The sequence below is a fragment of the Diadema antillarum genome, unplaced genomic scaffold (genome assembly GCF_040938485.1).
Source record: "Diadema antillarum isolate AM-2024a unplaced genomic scaffold, OU_Dant_1.0 seq00000106_RagTag, whole genome shotgun sequence".
In the NCBI taxonomy this organism is placed as follows: domain Eukaryota; kingdom Metazoa; phylum Echinodermata; class Echinoidea; order Diadematoida; family Diadematidae; genus Diadema; species Diadema antillarum.
In genome coordinates, this window is record NW_027271192.1 from 283,544 (window position 1) to 306,719 (window position 23,176).

Sequence of the window (23,176 nt, forward strand, 5' to 3'; positions counted from 1 at the left end):
TCTGTTGCAGTTGTATATGCCTCGATCCCCCTCGGGTGCCTGAGGCATTCTGTTTCCAGGTTTTTGTCTGTCTCGGATCTGTCCACTCCTCCAAGATCTCTTAATCAGAATAAGAAAAAGAGTCACGTGAATTTCCCTCTGTATGCCCACATGGTCCAGCCCAGGGTGCATGCTACATGAAGTGCTATATGTAGGGCCTATTGATTAAATTTTAATTTTTAATCAAGTTTCTTTTGATACAGATCTGTCGAGGTAGTCACGCTCAAAAGCCATCACGCCGCAGTAAGTGTCGGAAAGGTGAACGGAAAGTTGTTAAGCCGCCAGCGATAAAACCCCAGGCAAGCGCCAGGGAAAGTGCCTTTGGAGACCCTTCCGAATTCCGTTACTTCCAACTTGAATTATCCCCAGTTGTTTGTTACCACCACAGTCAGCAGAACTGTATTCGACGGTTATCATAATTATACATAGCATTCTGACGGCCAATGGACGATTAGCAGTGATAATCGAAGTGACCAGCTGAATTTGATTGTTGGTTTCCTAGTTGGTTTTAGCAGGGAGGTGGGGAGAGACTCTTCTCACCTCCCTGGTTTTAGCCAGTATGTAGGAGGAATGCGCTGGTTGAGGCTGGTATACCATGGCTCATGAATGATAATCGCATGTGGTACAGAGTTGATCACAATCAAAGAGATTATACCTATAAGCCGGGTTCACACGTACACCAATTAGCGGGATACAAATCTCGAGATTTGCATCGCGATCGTCATCCCGAGTTTTTTGCACGTGTGGACAGAAAAAACCCGAAAATTAGCGGGATAAGCATCGCGATGCTAATCCCAAGAAATCTTGCGCTGGTTCGTCAATTAGCGGGATAATTGGCCCCGCGCTGGTACGTGTGAACGGTCGGGATTACAATCTCGAGTTTTTACATCCCATCATGCAATGCGCACATCACAACAGCGAGGCCTCTGCGAAGAGGTCCTTCACCCCTTTGGAACACAACAACAACAGCGCGCGAACCACACCACTGACGCGTAAAAGACAGTGGACAAAGGTAAGTGCGCACAGGTAGTGATAGAAAAGGGCGCTGTGTGACCCAGTTTGCAGGCTTTGCTGTTATCTCTATTATCGGTAATTAGCGGGATAATTCGGTACGTGTGGACGCTCGCCAAATTAGCGGGATACCGATCGCGATCGGTATCCCGCTAATTTGGTACGTGTGGACGCTCGCAAAAAAACTCGGGATGTGCATCGCGATCGTCATCCCGCTATTTTGTACGTGTGAACCCGGCTATAGAGTAAGTACTCGCCATACGCGTGCGTACAAATAGTGCGTCCAAAATTGAAGAGGGAGCGCACACCGTGGCGCACACTCAGCTCCTGGCGCTGGATCTAAGTCTACGTTCAAGTCATATCTTCTCATATCATATCTGGAATGATATGTTATTCTTCATTACACATTTTTATTTTCAGAATCACAATGTGGTTAATTGTTTACATATTAGTTTCTACGATGATATCATATTATTTGAACCATTTGGTAGAGTCCAGACCTTTTTGTTGTTCGCAAAATAAATAGTGGGAACTTGGGTGTAGACTAGACAGTACTTGAGCATTATGACGTTTGTTTCGCGTACATTCCCACTCACGCCATAAAATCAAACAACATCAACACCATTATGACGCTTAAACATGACCATTGTGACGTCACAATAAAACAACGCAAGGTCACTGCGCCGAATATTCAAGTCGAGCGCATTAAACAGTGCGCTGCCATCTACTGATTAATAACTGTACAGGATCCGTGCAATGGCGGCTCCCACAACGCGAAATGGCAGCTTCCACAACGCGAAATGGCAGCTTCCTCGCGCGGCTGCATCCCCACTGGACTACGCCCTCTTGTGGTATAATCTCTTTGATCACAATGCTCTCACGCGCGAACGCGCGCGGTTTTGTTGTCAGCGGAAGCGGGGAATCCCCGTTTTCTGCCTTATGATGACATGCTGCGCATATCACAGTATGTACCAATATTGTTGTGATACGAAATGTATTCCATTTTAATGTCTCGCAAGTGCTAAGATAATACCACGTTTCTCTTTGCATATAAAAATCTATACAACATTGTAGATACATACATTGTTCAAAAATTGAACAAGATGCTGGAAATAACCCGAGGTACTGCAAACGCGGGAACGGCAAAAACCCAATAAAAAACAAAATAGGAAAATATTGATAGCGGGGATTCCCCATACTATACTAAGTACTAGCCGACGCTTTACATCTTTGCTTCTGCGTCACTTGTGCTGTAGCATTTACCAGAGTAAGACAGATTTTGATGGTAGACCAACGTCGGTATTTAGTGAAATTGTCGTTCAAAATTCCCCGACTATTTGTCTCGTCATCTTCTTCTTGGATTATTATGTCATAATGGTTGGAACACCAGTGCACTGCGTTGGCGTTGATTGGGTGAGTCAACTTTCTAACATGGCATGTTTTTCCTCTATCCCTCACTCTCCTCCTCCTCACCCCACCCCCATCCCTCTCTCTCCTCATCTCCCCCCTCCATATTGATTTGTTTTTAATAGATATATGAATGCATATGTTTCTACCGGAGAAGGTGCTTCCATCTTCGATATCACACACACACACATACACGCATACACACATACACACACACACACAAACATTGCAATACGTAATCCATGTTCTAGTTAGTTGTAGTTGTATTTTAGTTTACTGTCCAGCTATACATGTCAGAGTGAGTAAGGCATATGTGAGATTGAGATATTCAACATGTTCAAGCTGAATGGATTATTTAGAAGCTTCGATAAAAAGTGCATGGAACGCTCTGTATATGTCTGTGTACTATATCTCCCTCTCTCTCTTTCTTTCTCTCTCTCTCTCTCTCTCTCTCTCTCTCTGTATATATATATATATATATATATATATATATAGGTATTATGTATATGTATGTATGTATATATATATATATATATATATAGGTATATATATGTGTGTATATATATATACATATATATATATATATATATATATATATATATATATATATATATATATATACATGTGTGTGTGTGTGTGTGTGTGTCCGGCGGATAAACTATATTAAGTATTAACTTTAGTTTTGTTTGTGCGTTCCTCTTTCATCATTATTTATGCTTGTCTGTTATGATCTATTTTACATAGTACTAGTTTTGTCTATTTTGTTTATCGAGGGCTTTTTTGTCATGCATTTTTGTTGATTCTAGCAGTAACCTCTTTAAATCTAGTTTGTTTTCCTTGTCCCTTGTATAATTCTGCCTCCCAAGCAGAATTTTTCTCGGCGTATCTCAGTGTTTGGGTTTTTTGTTATTTTTTTAAGGTTCTATAGACGTGCTAGAGATTGTTGGAGAGACACAAAGAACTGTGGACTTCCCCGCATTGCTCAATGCGAAGCGTTAGACTTTTTTTTTTTCAATTTATTTCCGCTATAGCTATGTGTGCTTTATTATATGCGATACGTCAGAAAGTTTGAACTGAACGTGGATCATATAATGTGTTGTATATTTCCGTCTTCAGGTACTTTGCGTTTTCTCTGTTTTCATTATTGTATTTTGCTAGTGCTTTGGTAGAGCTCACTGCGTCATGACGCAAAGTTGCACAGAGCATACGTGCACAAACATTCGCTGAGTATTTTGCTGAATGTACAGACGTATAAAAATGTTAGGAAATGTAGTGTTCAAATCATCTCGTGGAAATAAAGCGGTAATTGTGGCCTTGAGTTCTGCAAATTGTATCCGAATTTCAAAGAACACACTTAGTTACTAACAGATGCCATTTATACACGGATGGTATACACCCTAATGTTGTCTTGACACTGTCTCGCATCTCGTTTAATTTAATGCGCATTGAGCGGCATGGTATATGACAATGTGTGCTCCTTGAACTCTGCTGACCAAAAATATTCATAACTAGATGTATATATAATATATGTAAAGACAACACTTACTGGGAGGACATGCTGGGAGCTTCGAAAATTTGAGGATAGACTGCAATGAAAGAAGATAATCATACTGAGTAGATTAAAACGCTAAATAAGTGGCCATTATTGCGATGGATTTGGAATGATAATTTCTATCCTCGGCTCCCCCGAGTGAAAGGCGATTATCCTCGGCTCCCCCAAGTGAAAAGCGATTATCCTCGAACTTTGTATGTCTATAGACAAAACAGCTAATCTGTACGTCTATGATTATGCGAGCAATCTATCGGTCTGACGGAGACGCTCATAAGGATGTGTACCACGTATCACACGTAATTCTTTTCTTTGCCCTCACCACATTGATATCAAGATCCAGACTCATTAGAATCGTTAATGTCAGCTCCCTGTCATGGGGTCAGCTCCGCGCGATCCTTTTGATGAGAGCCCGACAGGCTCCGATGCGAGACTGAAAAATCTCATCTCACGAAGTCTGCAATATTCACTTTGAAAAATTGCAGACATTAATAGTGCTACAATATTTGCAGGCTTGTCGTAAAACTTATGTTGTTATCTTTCCTGCACCCCTCCCCCCCCCCCCCGAATTTTCAGAAAGGATGTCCAGTGAGATTTATACTGTCAATTTAGTCGCGAACAACACAACGGCGTTGCAGATGTTTGCTATTAGTATTATCTGTCGTAAATATTCACGACTGGCTTGTAGACTCGCAAATATCGCGACTCCAAAGAGCTCCACGATGTCAGTCCTCTCTCTCCCGCTTAATGTGTAATGGAAATCGCGACTCTGTTCATTTTGGAACATGAGGTGGCGCATCACGACATCGGAAAAATACACAGAGAGAGTTAGGAGGAATGTTCCACTCAGTGCTATCAAGCTAGCGTTTAGGAGTTAAAAGGGGTTAAGAGTGAAAGTTACACAAACAGAAGGTGGGATTTATCAGGTCTATAGGTCAAAATAAAAAAGGTATAGGATACTTGAGATTTTCATTGTTTTCACAAAACATTGTATTCCTGATATAGACATTGATTGAAGGGCCTATTATTTTGGTCCAAATTTCACATGCAAACATGATTGTTAGTGAGCTGCTTATGAAATCTCACTTAAATGGATATCATGGGGCTAATTATTTTCCAATAGGGCCTCATTCATATTTTCCCATAAGAAATCACACTTGAATTCAATTCATACATTCATTCAGTAATAAAAATCGTTTGCATATAAAATTTTTACAAAATGTAGCAGGTACAGTTCTGAGAAAGCCAGAGGCTTGTTAAAAAAGAATGTACCCTTGAAAACAAATCATACACATATTGCAATTTAAACAATGAAATACCAAATAATGATTAAGGTTACCAACATATTATAAAAGGAGCACAGATAGAATAAAACATATTAAAACAAGCACAAAATTAAGATTGACCAAAGTTACCTACGAACATCAAGGGAACACGGAGAGAATAAAACATACTAAGACAGAGGACAAAACAAATAACACCACATAAAGCAAAGCAAACAAAACAAAACGAGGTATAGAACGAGAAACCTTATCGACTGTTTTGGGACACGAGTTGTTCGGAAACAAAATGGATAAACATTAGATTGATGCCGTGTTTTGTTGTTGTTGTTTTTTTGAGTGAATTTCATTACAACGTTTGAAATAATCCATAAAAACAGATGGAAGTTTATTATGAATGAACTTATGCATAAAAATTCCAGTCTTATACAAAACCAAATCAGACAGAGATAAGACGCTGAGGCGTCGAAATAGTTCATGTGTATGCGCATATTGCCTGCATATGGGGCAAATTATTTTTCAGTAGGGCCCAATTCATGTTTTTCCATAAACAACAACAACAACAAGGTTGGGTGATTTTGTCATTGGCTCACAAATCTCCAAGTCTCTTGCACACATTGCAAATTAACTTAGTTTCCTTGGTAACAAATTTCTGACAGGAGAGCCGGGGGGGGGGGGGGGGGGGGGGGGCAAGGGCAGCATCAGCCTCAGCCCGAACGGACTTCATCTGCTGCATGGAGGTGCTCCAGAGATTGTCATTCAAGAGTGGGACTATTCAGCTACTCAATAGTAGATGGCCAGACAGCATAATCATGCAGGGCTGTTGCTGTCTGTGAATCTAACGTATTACAGTCGTAATATATGTGAGATAAAAGAGCAAATTCATAACATGCCAGGCCTAACGTCAGATCAGTAGGTCTATACCAAGATGTTGAAATTCCGAACGGGTCCTAATTCTGTCTGCAAGAATCTTCAGTTTATTGAAGGAGGCAGACTTAACAAGAAGAAGAAGAAGGCAGTGAAAAATGCTTCCCTATAGCGCTACGCCATCGTTTCTCGAGACGAATGGATGCCAACCAAATTACTATGGACTTTGAATTCGTGACTAGGCGATGTTGATACAGAAAAATAATGATTTTGGCCCCTAAGTATAGTGTAAAAAATATATATATTGCGATCCCGTAACTCAAGTTACGTGAGACGATTCCGTTGTCACAGAAAAAAAAAGTAATGTTAATGAATGATTTTCACTAAGATCTTACTCCAACACCAATACCTTATAATATAATTACCAATGTTTCAAAGATCATTTGCAATATATTCATAGAATATAGTCACCACTAGACCAACTTAGACCTATAAAAGCAACACAGGGGATTGGGCGGGGGGGGGGATGTGCTAATCAATGCAAGATTTCTGCAACATTCATGCATATTAACAGAAGCGGGCTGCACGTCACAAACACTGCACAGGCATAATCATTATGTATGACGACGCACAGAAAACAACATCAGTGCCAACGGCGAGGGAAAAACTGAATAAAAACACCCCATATTACAGTACTGACAGACAAAACACAATTATTTTAATTTCTGAGTTTGACATCGCATGATCTGTTATTTTTTATTTTTTTTTTTTGCATTAACGCCGTTACTTTACATAATTTTTCGCTGGTTATGTTATATTTCTGTTTGATGCATTTTTCACCTAACCTATTTATTCTCCTCACAGTGTGCGCTTCTTTTCGTTTTGAAATAGTTCCATTTTGATTTTAGCTGCATGAACGCTTTAACTTAACATAACGTGCATGGTGTATTTTGTTTATGAACAGCTCTAATAACAACAACAACAGCCATTATCGCTTCCTCGTTTTATTTGTATAAAGTTATGTGGTTGTGGTGAATATCGCTGTCGAACGGTAATATATAGTGAAAGGAGAATATAGGTTGCAGAACGCTCTAAAAACAAACTAGTCAATTTTTGATGGAAATCATTTCAGATGAAGACTTACAAGGTTTCTGTATTCTCAGTCAGATCAAATTTTGAATTTTGAGTTATATCTAACTTCAGACTGTGATCATCTTCAGACTGTGATCATATATGCATAATATAATCTATCTAAAATTTGAACAGAATTTAGGTAGAAATCTCGTAAGTCCCTATTTGAATTTTTTTATATAGTTTTGGGTGTTGTTGTTGTTGTTTTTTTATAGTGTACTGCGCTACTATACTGTTGTACTATAATTTTCTCATCACCGCTATCAACAATGTCATAATCAGCATTATTATCATCATAAACATTATTATCACTGTCAGCAGCAGTATAGCATCATTGTAATCATGATAATGGATGATATTTGTTATTCCGGAGGTTCGTTATTTCGAAAATAAAATAAGATTCGTTACACTCCCCAAGGACCCTATATATGATATACCTATACAAATGTTCGTTAATCCGAAAATGAAATGAAGGCGCGTAATTTACGAGCTTCCATAATCTTTTCCATATGTCGTTTCCTTTCTCACTTCACAATTGTATATTAAGAAAACATCTTTTGACCTTAGGGGGTATAAAAGGGCTTGACATCAACAATATAACCCTTATGTACACAAAGGAAGGTTAAGTGTCAATGCTCTTAAAGCAAAGACTATACTTCACCCTATAGAGGGAGGAGGGTATGGATTTTTACAAGAGCTTAATGCACTGGGAGTAGTTTAGTGTACATGTAAACAAACTAATCATACATAATGAGTATACGTACATAAATTTGAACATAGGGTAAACATCACTTGGGTAAGAAACGAGCTAAACAAAATATTTGTAGTACATGTATATTGTGAGATAATAATGTTTAAATGAAACTAGTGAAATAGATATACATTATTATGAATAGACTGTGTTATACAATATAATACCATATAGTACTTGGGGAAAAAAGAAAACAATGAAAAAAAAAAGAATACAAGATATACAGCATTTATAGGCAAAAATCACACAGTACGTGTAGTCCAGTAACAGAATTATGTTATGAGGGGTAATATGGTTATTTTCATAATCTTTCAAAAGTCCTGAGCTAATAGATATATAAGGGTTGTTATCATAGTTAAGGGTTGCTAATAGTTGTAAGTAAATTTAGTTGGAGAGGGGTAGCAAACGGAGGGATATATTTGGCGGATATGGGGGGGGGGGGCTAAGGACGGCTTTGAGGATCCGAACTTCGCAATATAGCCCCAATAAGCTCATACAATTCCAGCAATTTAGGCCCTACCTACATTTTCACTATGACTATTCTATTTTAAAAGTAGTTGAATATCAATAATAATATTTAGGTAACATTATCCTGTCTCTGAGTGTTGAAGAAGCTATGTTCCAAACAGGGTATGAAATTCGTCACAAATCTTATCTTACCTAATGTACATACTCTTTCATCGTAATTGATAATCATCATCATATATCTTCCTGTTACAACACCGGAAGTTGGTTGTTTGGTAGCCTGTAAAATATGGTAAAATTAATAACATGCTTGTGAGGGAGAATCAACAGATTTATTTCCAACTTGAAGTTATTTTTAAATTCCATAATTATTGACCGTGCATTACTTGATTCAACAGTGCTGAAGCAAGATTGGCTATATTAATCCGGTAACTTTTGCTTGACATCCTTTGTAATCCAAGGACTGCTACACATCTGAGAAAGCCAGAAGTCAGTAATCACTACGTCTTTATGTACAGTAGAAGAGCCAGTCTGATTGAAAGTTTTGGGTATTTTGTATATTTATTACAAATTAGACAACACTTGATATTAGCAATGGGAGAATGATCTTTCTGAACCACTGTAGTCCAAAAATTAACCCGTCTAAATCTTGCATAATCTATAATTGGATGACGCCCGAGTTTCCGAGCATACAATGTATAAAGAAGTTGATTATTTTCAGTTAAAAAGGATATTACAAAATTTTAAACACATTTTTTTCAGCTATCATATATAGGGTTCATTGTGAGTAGCCAAAAGTTCCACAGCCATAATGTGACGATGGGTAGTACAAGGCTACTGTAACTTCATTTTAGTTTCAGTAGGCACTGCACCAAGTCTTAATTCTTATTTAGTAACTAGAGAGTACATCTCTTTCCTTTAGCCTGGTTATATAATTTCTTTTCTGCTTTATTCATTCTCCCATTGTCATTAACGCACAACACTTAAGTATAGTATGAACTCATACACTACTGAGTTCTTCCAAACAAGAATTCCCCGCAATGATGAAAGGAAGGTTTCTTTCTGATTTTACCTCTTGAAAAATAACAATTTTGGTAGTTTATCGTTACAATAGTGTGCAAGGTAAGACATTTTGAATACATCATCTCTAGAGTCACCCATATTGTATCATCAGCATATCATAATGTTATTAAATTTCAATGAGTGACTGTGTCCTCAGTCTTCTGTAATTCATACGATATTTCCGATATCACCTTCAAGCCATTATAGTAGGCCTACATCTTTTCAAAAGTTCAAAAGAGGCAATAAGTTGTCACCCTGTCACACAATAATAAGGGTATTTCGGATTACTGAATCTTGGAACAACGATCCCTTTTTCTTTTCCTTTTTTTTTTTTCATTTTCGGATTAACAAAACTTCGTATTAATTTGACGAACCGTTGGTTCTTTTCGGACTTACGAATATCTCGGTATACGAAATAAGTGAGTATTTCGGAATAACGACCCTTCGGAATAACAAACATGACGTCGTGTTTTGCCTCGGTTATAGTCAGCTATAGAGGGCGGACTACATAACATCGGACTCCATCCACAGAACTCGGTTCTGTGACTCCATCAGCTACGGTCGAGCTTCAAGATCTCTATCGCGGAACACTCTGCGGACAGGGGACTTTTGGATTGGAAGGGAAAATGCACATCAGAAAATGCCGAATCAGACGTGCGGTGTTTCTTTTTTCTTTACAATATAGAGATTATTGTATTGTGGATGAAGGTACATTTCAACATAGAATCACAGGAATGTGATGCATTGTCTTCAAGAATTTTGAACATTAACAGTATTTGATTGTTAACGGTATAGTTAAGGGAAATATTAGCTGGATTAAAAAAAAAAGAAGTAATAAAATACCCACACTATTCATGTATAGAGAATAATGATATAAATCTATGGTTTCTTCTGAGAAGGAGCATGATTACTACATCCACCACACATAACATTTTCTTTTATGAAATGCTTAGAAAACTTTGTGGATTTTATTGACGAATTTCCTGTTCATGAAATCCTGAGTAGTGTTTGTAATGAAATAAGCAGGTAGGAAATATTCTTATAGGTGTTCTTTTTCCATAATGAGAAATGTCTTATAGTATTAGGCCCTACAACACACAGTGAAATTCTACAAAGGCAAGACCTTATTTTGTGTGCCCCTCAGAGTATCTGACTCATACCATTTACTGCCAATTTATTAGTGCTCCGTTCATCACCGCTGATTCGTTGATGCTTTGATAAATGCTAGTGAATGAATTCGATGATGCAGATACACTTGTCATAAAGAGGAATCGGAAAAATGATATAGGCCTACATTTCTTGGATTAATTTCACCTCATTTGATGAGTTCCTTTCTTGCTATATATCATCATCAAAAAACACAAACAGAGACTCTTCATTGCAATTTATTTCTCTTACCTGTTTGAAAATAAAGCTTTATGTTTGTGTATTCATGTTACAACTTTCTGTCTTATATAATATGCATTTAATCCTTCTACACTGTAATAGTCGGTCATTTGCACTTGAAAAACAAAGAAGAAACACCGCACGCAGGCATATACCTCCTTGTTTTTACCATTGCAGATGCGTATATCAGCTCTTAAGTTTAATCGGGCTTATAAATTACGGAAAGACGATGACTTTTGTTCACTCGACAATGACGAAAATAGAATACACTGATGTAAATATTTAAACTGCTTTTTATTTTGTTTTATTTTATTCTACTTTATTCTATTTCATTTCACTTTATTGTATTTCATTTTATTTTATTTTATTTTATTTCATTTTATTTCATTTTATTTTATTTCATTTTAAGAAGGGACAGATAAATGGGACATCCGGGTACTTTTCCCTGCCTTAGGTGATGGATGAGCACCCTGCAGAAATGGCGAGTTGTGTCTAAATATTATACAGTGCGGAGATAACACATCCTCTCTGGACTCTAGTGCCCCTTCTCGAATGTTTTGCCTATAGATGAATGTTTTGCTATTCTTTTTCTTTGAAACATTTGTCCATTTTATTTTCATTGCATTCTCTCAATTTCATTTTCCCATAATTTATTTCTTTAAAATAATGCATACATTATACATGAAATATATATACACATTATGATATATATATATATATATATATATATATATATATATATATATTTCTCTTATCCAGTCATTATCTTCATTGAATATGACAAAAGTCACAAGAATTCTGCTGTTGATAATGTACAGTTTTGATGAAAAAAGGCCACTGGAATAAGCAATGCTGAAATGAGAGCACTTTCAAAAACTCCAATTTCCGAAACAAGAGATGACTGTTTGGTCAACCTTTATGTTTGGTTGTAATCTGCAGATAATACCTACTGCAGTTTTTTAATTTGTAGATGAAGCCTGGAATCAAATGATATTCTCACAATGAATTCATTTTAAGCACATTCCTTCCCTGAAACGACAAAGCAAATGGGGATTACACTGTTTGACAAACACGTTTGCTCTATTTTGCAACATTTCACATTTGACCTTTCCTCATACTAAGTCATACTTTTCATTCCAGGAATGCATAATGTAAACAAATGAGTTGTCGTTGTAAAGAAAATTAATCAGGCTTTCTTATGATGTCACATTTGAATGAAGTGATGCAGTTTTAAGAGAAATATGATACATCAAATTGGAATTGCAGGACTTTTTGAGGAGTTATATAAACCAAAGTATTCAAGAATTACTTGGAATCACGTCATTATTATGATACAGATATGAGTTTGAAGGAAAGCAAGAACATTTTTAGCATAGTTTTCTAATTGCAAAGTGCAGGTGCATATAATATGAATGAATGTTACAAAGATTATTATGAAGAAATAACAACCATACCCTCCTGGCTTGCATTTTCAAAACATGTAATGTGATGATGAACTCTCTAAAAAAAATCGAGTGAAAATTTTCACTCTAAAAAGAGTGAATACAAAAAAGAGTGAATTTCGAGTGAAATTGGAGTGAATTTTGAGTGAAAATGCTCATTTTCACTCATTTTGGAGTGACGTCAGGGATCACTCGAAGGTTTTGAAGTGATCCCTGACGTCACTCCAAAATGAGTGAAAATGAGCATTTTCACTCAAAATTCACTCCAATTTCACTCGAAATTCACTCTTTTTTGTAGTCACTCTTTTTAGAGTGAAAATTTTCACTCGATTTTTTTTAGAGAGAAGGAATAATGATAATTTTCCTTCAGAGGAGAAAAAAGTCTCCCTGTCGTTTTGCGTAATCGACTACTGGCCGTTATGGTGTAACCAAGGAGGTTCGAGAAATGAAGTCACAACAGTCTTCTTCGCTTTGATCCCATGCTCGAAGCCGCTGCTCAAAAATATTTGAATTAATGAAGTATGTGTCAAACTGGATCTGCCACTCAGATGTGAAGACAATTGACTCGTGTCTCATTGCATAATCACCAGCCACTTTCCAAGGAAGATAATTATGTCTTTGTGATGGTAATTACTTTTCGCTATCCCTACTTACAAACGATGGGCGGTAGACAATGGTAAAGGCACGGGGGTGCGCGAATAAAATTGCTCAAATATTGCTGAAATAGATATCAAAATTACTCGACTGTACGTGTCTGTACGCTAATCTGACATATTAATTTGTGAAGAACTATACTTGAAGATGATACCATATTAGTTTCATTTGGTGGAAATAAGGAGAAAAGTGATAAAACCGGCTTTCCATGATGGTAAAATTTCAAACACTTTCACAAAATACAGCTCAGATTTAAACTTTTGAACATAATATTTTCGAACGGAATTGACTTTTGTTTTATATGCTTTATCATAAGGTGAAATTTCATTGCATTTGATATATAAACGAGCAGCATATGTACCCGATATTATGTTAGCGTTAAAAATGAATCTTCAGATTGCTCAGAAAGATGGCGGCTTCAAGCATCGAACATCAAAGGCACAAAATGCACCTGTGGAATTTTTTTGTCCATTCATAGAAAACTGACAGCTGATTGAATAATTAGTTGTAACTCCATTTCTCGAACCTCCTTGGTGTAACCAGGGAGGTAGCGTCCCTGGTGTGACGACTCAAAAGAGTTCAACATACTTTCTTCATCATAATATTACAGTCCCGTATCTGACATCAACCACGCTCTCGGGATCAACAAGTTGGCCAAAAGTATTTCACTGTACAGCAGTAACATAAAAAAATGGTCAACCGAATGCTGCTGTTGTTGTTCTTGTTTTGTGTTTAGTGGCGTTTTCCATGCTCTTTAGAATATTTACGCCAAACACTGCTCTATAAATTTATTTTCCTTTTCTTATTTTTTTTCTTTCCCCCTTTTTTTCACACACACAAAAAAGGGTATAAACTATTGTAATGAGAGTCCAGTTGGCAAAGGGTCTGGAAACCAGACTAGTGATATTGGGAATCCCCGATGTCCTAATTTTAACCACACCTGCATGCGCGCCACTGGCGTACGGTAGCGTCTAGTATCGGTACTACAGTACATGTACATTACGAGATTGCGAAGCACGCGGCTGCTGGCCGGCTGGCAACCGGTATTCACAGGCAGTAACGTTAGAAGTTCTATACGTAAACTAGCAGGTCACGGCAAAAATGGCTACAGTACTACCAAATTCACAGTTATATCAGTATTTATGTTACGGGTCGTATTCATTTGTGCATAATGTTACAGAAAGGTATGTTGAGCGTTTCTTTTCTTGTTTTGTCGTAAATTTATAGCACTACTGCAGTGTACTGGGAACTAGCGTTAATAGACCTACATTAAGTTGTAACATCTAGATCTAATTGTTGACCAACCAGCAGGGCGGGCAGGGCATGGCGCCCGTCTATCCAGTCGACATGTCTGATTATTGAATAACAACCATATAAATGTTAATTCAATGTCTGTGTGATAAGGTAACCAGTAGACCAGTAGATCCTACACAGTATATGTCAAGTTGAAAAATCAGTAACCATGCCATGTTAGCAGTAGACTAGTCATGCTAGTTATGGTATATGGTAGCGTTCTTGTCGTTACTGTACCAGCAGCACTCAGCAGTAGTACTAGTAGCAGCGCGGCGCTACCACTACTAGACTAGTGAGTACTGGGAAGGGGGGGGGGGGGGGGGGGGGAGGGGGAGGCGAATAGAAATTGCTCAAATATTGCTGAAATAGATATCAAAATTACTCAACTGTATGTGTCTGTATTCTAGTCTGACATATTGATTTATAAAGAACTATACCAGGTACTTGAAGATGATACCATATTACAGTTTCATTTGGCGGAAATAGGAGAAAAGTGAGAAAACCGGCTTTCCATGATGGTAAAATGTCAAACACTTTCACAAAATACAGCTCAGATTTACGCTTTTGCACATATTTTCGAACGGAATTGACTTTTGTGTTATATGCTTTATCTTTAGGTGAAATTTCATTGCATTTGATATATAAACGAGCAGCATATGCCCGATATTATGTTAGCGTTAAAAATGAATCTTCAGATTGCTCAGAAAGATGGCGGCTTCAAGCATCGAACATTAAAGGCACAAATGCACCTGTGGAATTCTTTTGTCCATCCGTAGAAAACTGACAGCTGATTGAATAATTATAGTCAGTTGTAACTCCATCTCTCGAATCTCCTTGTTATAACCAGACACAGAACCCTGTCTAGCTGTCTCTACACAGCACTCACTGCTCGAGGTGGGGCTGTACCGGATACCACCGGCCACGGCCATAGAAAAATTGGTGACTCAGTGCGATTACACTGATTTTGAATTGATTGCATAATCTGATACATGTTTGGTACAGGTAACTCACAGACCTAGGCTTAGATCTTACATAAATCTAATCTTGATCATTTTTACTTTGTCTTGGAGTTATTGATTTTGACCTTTACAATGTATAAACACTTGCCAGAAAAACAATGATTTATTTATTGCTTCATCTGCACACACACTGCAGTTCACTTTTCTCCGCTTTGGTAAAGGTAGAAGTTGCCCGGATGGCTGTGCACTTTTTAAAATTCATGCCACCATGAGGCAGTACACTCAAGCATTACGCACTGGAAACAACTGCTGTACATAGCAGATGAGCAAAGGTGATGCACATGGCACACTAATGCAAAGCACTTTGAATTGGTGCAGGAAAGACAGTTTTTGCAGTCAGAAAGGCAAATTTTTCCCAGTAGCTGGGCTAGGGACTAAGCGAGGACATTGCCTATTCAATCACTTTAACAATAATATTAAATACACAATGCTAATAATGCTCAAGATGCTTTACACTGGCTAAAGCAAAAAAGACTGAAAGTATATGATGAGCCATAAAAAGAAAAAGAAGCAGAAGAAATAGAATGTCTGACCTAAAAAATCTATGGTTAAACAAAGTAGGATTTAGGTTGCTCCTAAAAGACGTAACATGAAATGGAGTTTGAGTCTTTCAGCTCACGTGACCTGCTATGGATTGTAATGCCAGAATTAGTATAGACGGTCAATTTCACCAGAGTAAATTGCAAAATTTGGGGCAGAAAGTAGCAATTTTTAATGTTTTAATATTTCGTAGGTTGTTTGTTACAAGAGGTATCTTAGCGAAAGAGTACTGCACAGGTTCTAATCAGAATGTCGGATCAGGTTAGATTATATTGTGACAACTAACATTTTTCTTGTGTAAGTTTGTGTAATACAGTGTTTCTCAACTTGTGGGCCACAACCCACTGGCGGACCGCGATGTCGGCCAAAAATATAGAAGGTTTATATTCAATCTAAGAGGACTACAAAAAGATTGTAGGAGCAAAAGTGTCCTTCTGGTTAAAAAAAAGGTTGAGATGCACAGGCATAATGCATAAAATATAAATTGATATGGCATTTATCCAAGTTTTCATCGCTTTAATACTTTGATGCTTTACGTAGCTGTTAGTGTTACTGTAAAAGTAGAAAAATCACAAAATTGTTCTCAAATCCTGCCCTCCAGAAACCGAACTGTTGTGTTATGTAGCATGAGAATATGAGAAGAAATAGTCATTTGGGGAGAGAATAAAGTAAGCATAAATTTAGAGAAATATGCACATCTGCAAGAATTAGAAGCAAGTGAAGTTCATTAGGATAATAATAGAGCAGAATTTCATTTGAGCAAGTTTCACATTCTACAATACTCTTATCTGTTTGCTGATATTAATCAATCATCTGCTGATTGGGGGAGATGTTGTGTAATGTAATTTGATACCTGAATATAAAAGAAACTGAGGTTCATCAGAGAAAATTTTGAGAAGACTACAGTAAACAACAAACTAACAATGATATTTTTGATTTTTCAGTTCAACTTATGGGAATGTTCTGTGTAAATTGACATTATGTAAGACAGTCATCTGATTTAGTGATTATATCTAGATATTTGCATTGCTTTTCTTGGGGTCTCCAAAGATGATAGCAAAATTTGGACTTGGGCCTTTCTTATATTCAAATATTTGGTCGTCAATGAGCAGGGAATACATTTATCATAAATATGCTGTGTAACAATAGTCTCCATGCTTGCGTCACATACAACTGTACTGTACTATAAAAGTGGATATTTTTGTGAGTAATTTTTTGTACTAGGCTGGGTTTACAAGATGAATTTTGCATGTTTTTGATTCTGCAGAATCAAGACACATGGAAAAGTGTAGCGAGCAAAAATATTTGCTAGATTTTATTTTTGTGCTAGTTTTAGGTTGTACAAAATGTGCAAAAATTTCTACAGTGTACTTTTGTAGTATACGTGTATTTTGTGGCATCAATGAGCAACTACATTGCGCATCAGCTACCCTGGTTCGATCCCAGTAGAGACCACTTAATATCTTTTCTAATTGGAGTCAAACAAGGCTATGTGTTTCCTTTACTTGCTGACGCCCCTCAAGTGACAACACTCTCTCCGTACCTAGTCCGGCCAGCCTTCTGTCATCCTTAGTGAGGTTTCCGAATTCCAGCCTCCCTGGTGTTCCAGCATGCTGATTCTAGCAATGAGTCAAGATGCTTCTTTTTGTCCTGTGAGTCATTGCTACTACCTTCCCAAACTCCACAGCACCTTATGCACAGTTTCAGGATGGTGGTGGCCAACCCCATATCCTTCCTAGTCAGGTTGATCCAGGCGATTGCTTGCAGGCTAGTGCTGATCTAGTTCCTTAACTTTGTCTGTCTCCAGTGTGTTGATAATGCTCTGTACCTGCCTCTTCCAAAATCATAGCTTCAAAAACTAGATGATTGTCTGGTCTATAGCCTGCATTAATTCAAATGGTGTTTGATGTAAATAGCCTTGATATTCTTGTGCTAGATTTGAGGATGGTAGGATGCATTGCCTAGGAGCAACATGATTCCTCCAGCACTTGTCCATCTCCATTTCAAGTTTCCTTATATTCAGCCCAATGATGTTGAGCGTAATCCATACTAGACTACTCCTTACCTTTGTATTTGGATGGTAATTGCCTGGCAGGTCCTTTTTGTCTAGCTGTCCAGAGCTTGATGCTCTTTTAGATGACTAGATTCCTTTTCTCTCCCCAAAGCATCGTTGACATTATGAAGAGAAAACTACTGATTCAGATTCAGATTCAGATTTCATTTCATTGTCCAGTATAGGAAATTCTTTCCGTTGGCATGGTACACAAACAGGGATATGATGCAATGAAAGGCAGACGGCATCTCATCTCTCACAGGTCATAGCCAGCACTGATTTCTGGTCGTTCTGGAGCCCTTCATCCACTGTATGAGCACTGCAGTGTCTCTTTTCAGAAAGCCTTCAGCCACCAGACCGATACCACAGGGATTTGAGTAGTTCCAACTATTTGAAGTATCAGATGGCTTTATCTTGAAGAATAAAGCTCCATATTGGAATCATCCTTGTTGTCACATCCTTAAACCATTGGTAAGGCAGGCTCTTGAGCTCCTCAATCCACATCTTTGGATACTTCTTCCTGTGCCATGAAGTTCTCATAAGTTCTCATACTCATCGTTTTCATCTCAAGTATAGAAGCGTATTCTGCATCTTAGCCGCAATTTCGGTAGCTGCTGCTGTAATCTGACCCCTGGGATCTTGCTGAACTTGAATTGAAAAGAAGACAGCTTGAAAATCAAGAATCACAGCTGGAATACCACACTGAATGATGTCAAAATCATAGCAGATAGGTGTAGATGGATGTTATCAGTAGGGCTGATGGGGTTGTTTCCTGCAAGTCTTTAGCATGCATCGAGCATCAGATTTTCAAACACAGTAACTCCACTTTTCACCAATGACTCAAATGCTGCTCACCGTCTGCTCGCCGGGCTTCGTTTTTAGGCACAAAAAACACAAGTATTACAAATGGAAAGGCTTTTAATACAATCTATGACATGTGTCATCTGAATATCAACACCTCTCTCACAAGATGCGTTGACTGATATTGCTGATTCAATTGAAAAGTCCCTAATGAATGATAAACATGGATGATGGAGGCATCCGCTATGATGACTGTCTACACCTGATTTAGCAAGAAATCGAGTGAGAAATTAACACAAGAGGGCCAAAAGGCCAAATATTAATTAGTATTCAGTCTAAGATGAGCAAACATGTTTACATGATTGAAGCAGGTGAATAAAGCTTATAATCAATTTCATTCACATGATTTACACGGCATGAGTAAGCTGCATTGTGTATTGTGCATGCACAGTTGCAACCTTAAAGGGATGGTTACAGTATTGGTGGAGATGACAATAGGGCTTTTAATTTTTTGCGAGATACCAAGAAAACACTTATGATATAGTGCAGAGCATACCATTTTAAGAGGAATTCAAAGTTTATTTTATGAAAATCGGATACGGAATGACTGAAACATCCAAAAACAAAGTAAAACAAAGTGATTGTAATAAAGTGTGGGTCCCACACTTTATTAGAATCGCTCTTTTTTGGATATCTCAGCCATTTCAAAACCAATTTCCATCAAATAAACGTTGAGTTCCTCATAGAATTGCATGCTCTTTAATATTTCATAAGAGGTTTCTCATTATTTCACCAAAAAATGTTGGAAACCCGGAATTAGGTCTCGATCCCTTTAACAATGACAGTGAGTGAGGAATATGTGGCAGTAATTGAGTGTCTCATGGATGGATGCATATTATCAGAGCTGTTTCAAGGTGGATTTGATGTGCCTTTGTGATAGGTAATCACCCTGTCCCTGCAAATGTTTTACTGGTTGTATAAGCTGTGAAAAGTTTCAGTGGCATTTAAATGATGTGACAGCCAACAAAGCTTAAGTAAGCTAGGTGCTTTGCTACAGCACACTTCTAGGCTTAGACATCCATTCTGCACACATATTGGTCATTTGGTCACTAGTTCTGGATTTCATTGCAGGGGATTTCCATGATGTCAGTGTGGTGTGGTGACCATAATAAACAAGTGGTCACCCACCCTCGCTCGTATTTTAGTCTGGGTGCCAAAGCCACTTTTTGGGCCTAACCTTGTTTTACCGTCCACCCAATTTTTTTTGATGGTTTTACCCTATTTAGGGGGTGCTGAATCCGAATCTGGATGATGCAACTCTTGCATCCTTGAGGGTTTTGAGATATTCAAGATGGCCGCCAAAACCGGAAATTCCCTCGTATTTCCTTCTAAATGGTGAGATATTGAAAACAATTGATGGTTTTACCCTATTTCGAGGGTGCTGAATCTGAATCTGGATGATGCAACTCTTGCATCCTTGAGGATTTTGAGATATTCAAGATGGCCGCCAAAATGGCCACCAAAACCGAAAATTCCCACGTATTTCCTTCTGAATGGTGTGAAATTGGAAACAATGTATGATTCTCCCTATTTGGAAGGTGCTGAATCCGAATCTGGATGATGCAACTCATGCATCCATGAAGTTTTTGAGATATTCAAGATGGCCGCCAAAATGGCTGTCAAAATGGCCGCCAATTAAAACCGGAAATCCCATGTATTTCCTTTTGAATGGTGAGAAATTGAAAACAATTGATGGATCTACCCTATTTCTATGGTGTTGAATCGAGTCTGGATGATGCAAACCTTGCATCCTTGAGGGTATTGAGATATTCAAGCTGGCCGCCAAAATGGCCGCCAAAATGGCCGCCAATCAAAACCGGAAATTTCTATGTATTAGCTTTTAAATGGTGAGAAATAGAAAACAGTTGATGGTTTTACCCTATTTCGAGGATGCTGAATCCGAATCTGGATGATGCACCTCGAGATAGTCAAGATGGCCGCCAAAATGGCCGCCGAAACGGAAACTCCAATGTATTTCCTTCTTTTAAATGGTGAGAAATTGATAACAATTGATGGTTCTCGTCAATGGCACAGTTTGAACTTGCTGTATATACAGTGAAACCAGCTCTACTGGATATATTTGAGTTGGTACGATACAAGTGTGCAAGCAATTAACCCTTCAAGACTACAGATGCGGTTGAATTATTGCAAGATTACACTGTTTCCTCTACATATAATGGATAAATTTTGAACACTAACAATTAATGGACAAGACATGTTCATCTAAATCATATTGTGATAGTGATGAAGAGAAGTGTACAGAAATTACCCAACATTACCTGCCTTAATCCATGAGCAGTTTTAATCTCTTTATCCATGAACACTCAAATTTGTTATTTGGTTTATATTGGTGGTCTTGATGACATTGTCGAAGACACGAGTGGGACATTTTTATAGTTAAGCTTCAATTTTTTCTTCCATATGATGTAACATTATGTATGTGTATATGTATATATGTATATATAATCTATTACAAACACACACGAGGGGACGGACAAATCACAGGTAACGCGCCGTGAAAAAAAAAAACTGAATGAAAATCAAACGACAACATGGAAGGTAATAGTTGATAATCCAGTACTTACGAATATCATAATCGCGCAGAGTGCTTTTGAAATTACCCTTATTGATATCTACTATAGTGGTCATGGATGCAACCATTTCCAATGACCTAATCAGAATATGCGACAAGTTTCACAAGAATACGAGGCGAGACTCGTCAGAATACAAGACAAGTTTCAACACCAAATACCAACATGCCATAATTTAATTTTACTCTATTGATAGCCGAAAAGGATTAACTTTACATCTATGGAGCCATGTTATTGGCGACCACAAGCATTATTTCATAACAATTATGCATAAAGACATTTTCAGTCGTATCTTTCTTTGCGTTTGTACGTTTCGGTATGATGTCAATATCACTTCCTTTTTTTTTTTTCCAGTACGTGTTAAAGTTCCGTTTGAGACATATCGGAATATCTCAGTATATTACAATACCATTGTGACAATTATTTTGACTGTCAATAAATTTTGGCTGATTTGACAAATTCGCTCAACTGAGTTGAATTCAAGAATACGAATTATTACTTTTCACCCTGCATGGGTTTAATCGCCCGCTTCGCGTTGGAGCACAATACTTCACCATTTCAGTATAAGAAAATGTTAAGGAGTTTCCGTTCATACAGGACATTTATAGATGTCCGAAAACCTTCAAAGACCTTCAGCACCCTCGAAATAGGGTAAGACCATCAATTTATTATACAATTTTTACCATTAAGAAAAAATATATTAACATTGTAATTTCTGCCACTTATTTTGGCTGTCATCTTGGACGTCTACAAACCCTAAAGAATGGATGAATTTCAACAACCAAGTTTCGAGGGTGCTGAATAGGGCCTAAAATTTACCAATTTTTGACAGTTATTTTGGTGGTCATCTTGGACATCTCAAAACCCTTAAAAAAGAACACGAAAGTTGCATCAACCAGGTTCGGATTCAGCACGCTCGAAATAGAGTAAAACCGCCAATTGTTTTCAGTTTTACACCATTTAGAAGGTAATATAGGGCTTACATGGAAATTTTCGTTTTTGATGGCCATTTAGGGGCCATTCTGGCGGCCATCTTTATTATCTCAAAACCTTCAAGGAAGTAAGAGCTGTATACTGGAGCTTCAAATTCAGCAAACTTAAATAGTGTAAAACCACCAACTGTTTTATATTTTACACCATTTAGAAGGAAATAGGGGGTCTACATATGAATTTCCGTTTTTCGCGGTCATTTTTCGCGGTCATCTTTATCATCTCAAAACCCTTAAGGATGCAAGAGTTGTATCCTGAGCTTCGGATTCAGCACACTCAAAATAAGATAAAAACCACCAATTGCTTTCAAATTGTCACCATTTAGAAGGAAATACATGGGAACTTCCGTTTTGGGCGGCCATTTTAACGGCCATATTGAATATCTCAAAATCTTCAACAATGCAGGAGTTGCACCATCTAGATTCGGATTCAGCACCCTCGAAATAGGGTAAAACCATCAATTGTTTTCAATTTCTCACCATTTAGAAGGATATACGTGGGAATTTTCGGTTTTGGTGGCCATTTTGGCGGCCATATTAAATATCTCAAAATCTTCAAGGATGCAAGAGTTGCATCATCCAGATTCGGATTCAACACCCTCGAAATAGGATAAAACCATCAATTGTTTTCAACATCTCACCATTTAGAAGGAAATATGTGGGAATTTCCGGTTTTAATTGGCGGCCATTTTGGCGGCCATCTTGAATATCTCTAAAACTTCATGGATGCAAGAGTTGCATCATCCAGATCCGGATTCAGCACCCTCGAAATAGGGTAAAGCCATC

At 37.7% G+C, this 23,176-nt stretch overlaps 1 protein-coding gene across 1 annotated transcript in view; it reads left to right on the top strand.

Moving 5' to 3' along the window:
• Window positions 1–2,308: 2,308 nt before the first annotated feature.
• The window catches only part of LOC139726966 (TNF receptor-associated factor 3-like), a 54,891-nt gene continuing 34,023 nt past the window's right edge, over window positions 2,309–23,176 (top strand). Inside the window, exon 1 of the mRNA XM_071637954.1 lies at window positions 2,309–2,463. The gene's annotated coding sequence lies outside the window, so the exon portion shown is untranslated. The remainder of the gene's footprint in view (window positions 2,464–23,176) is intronic.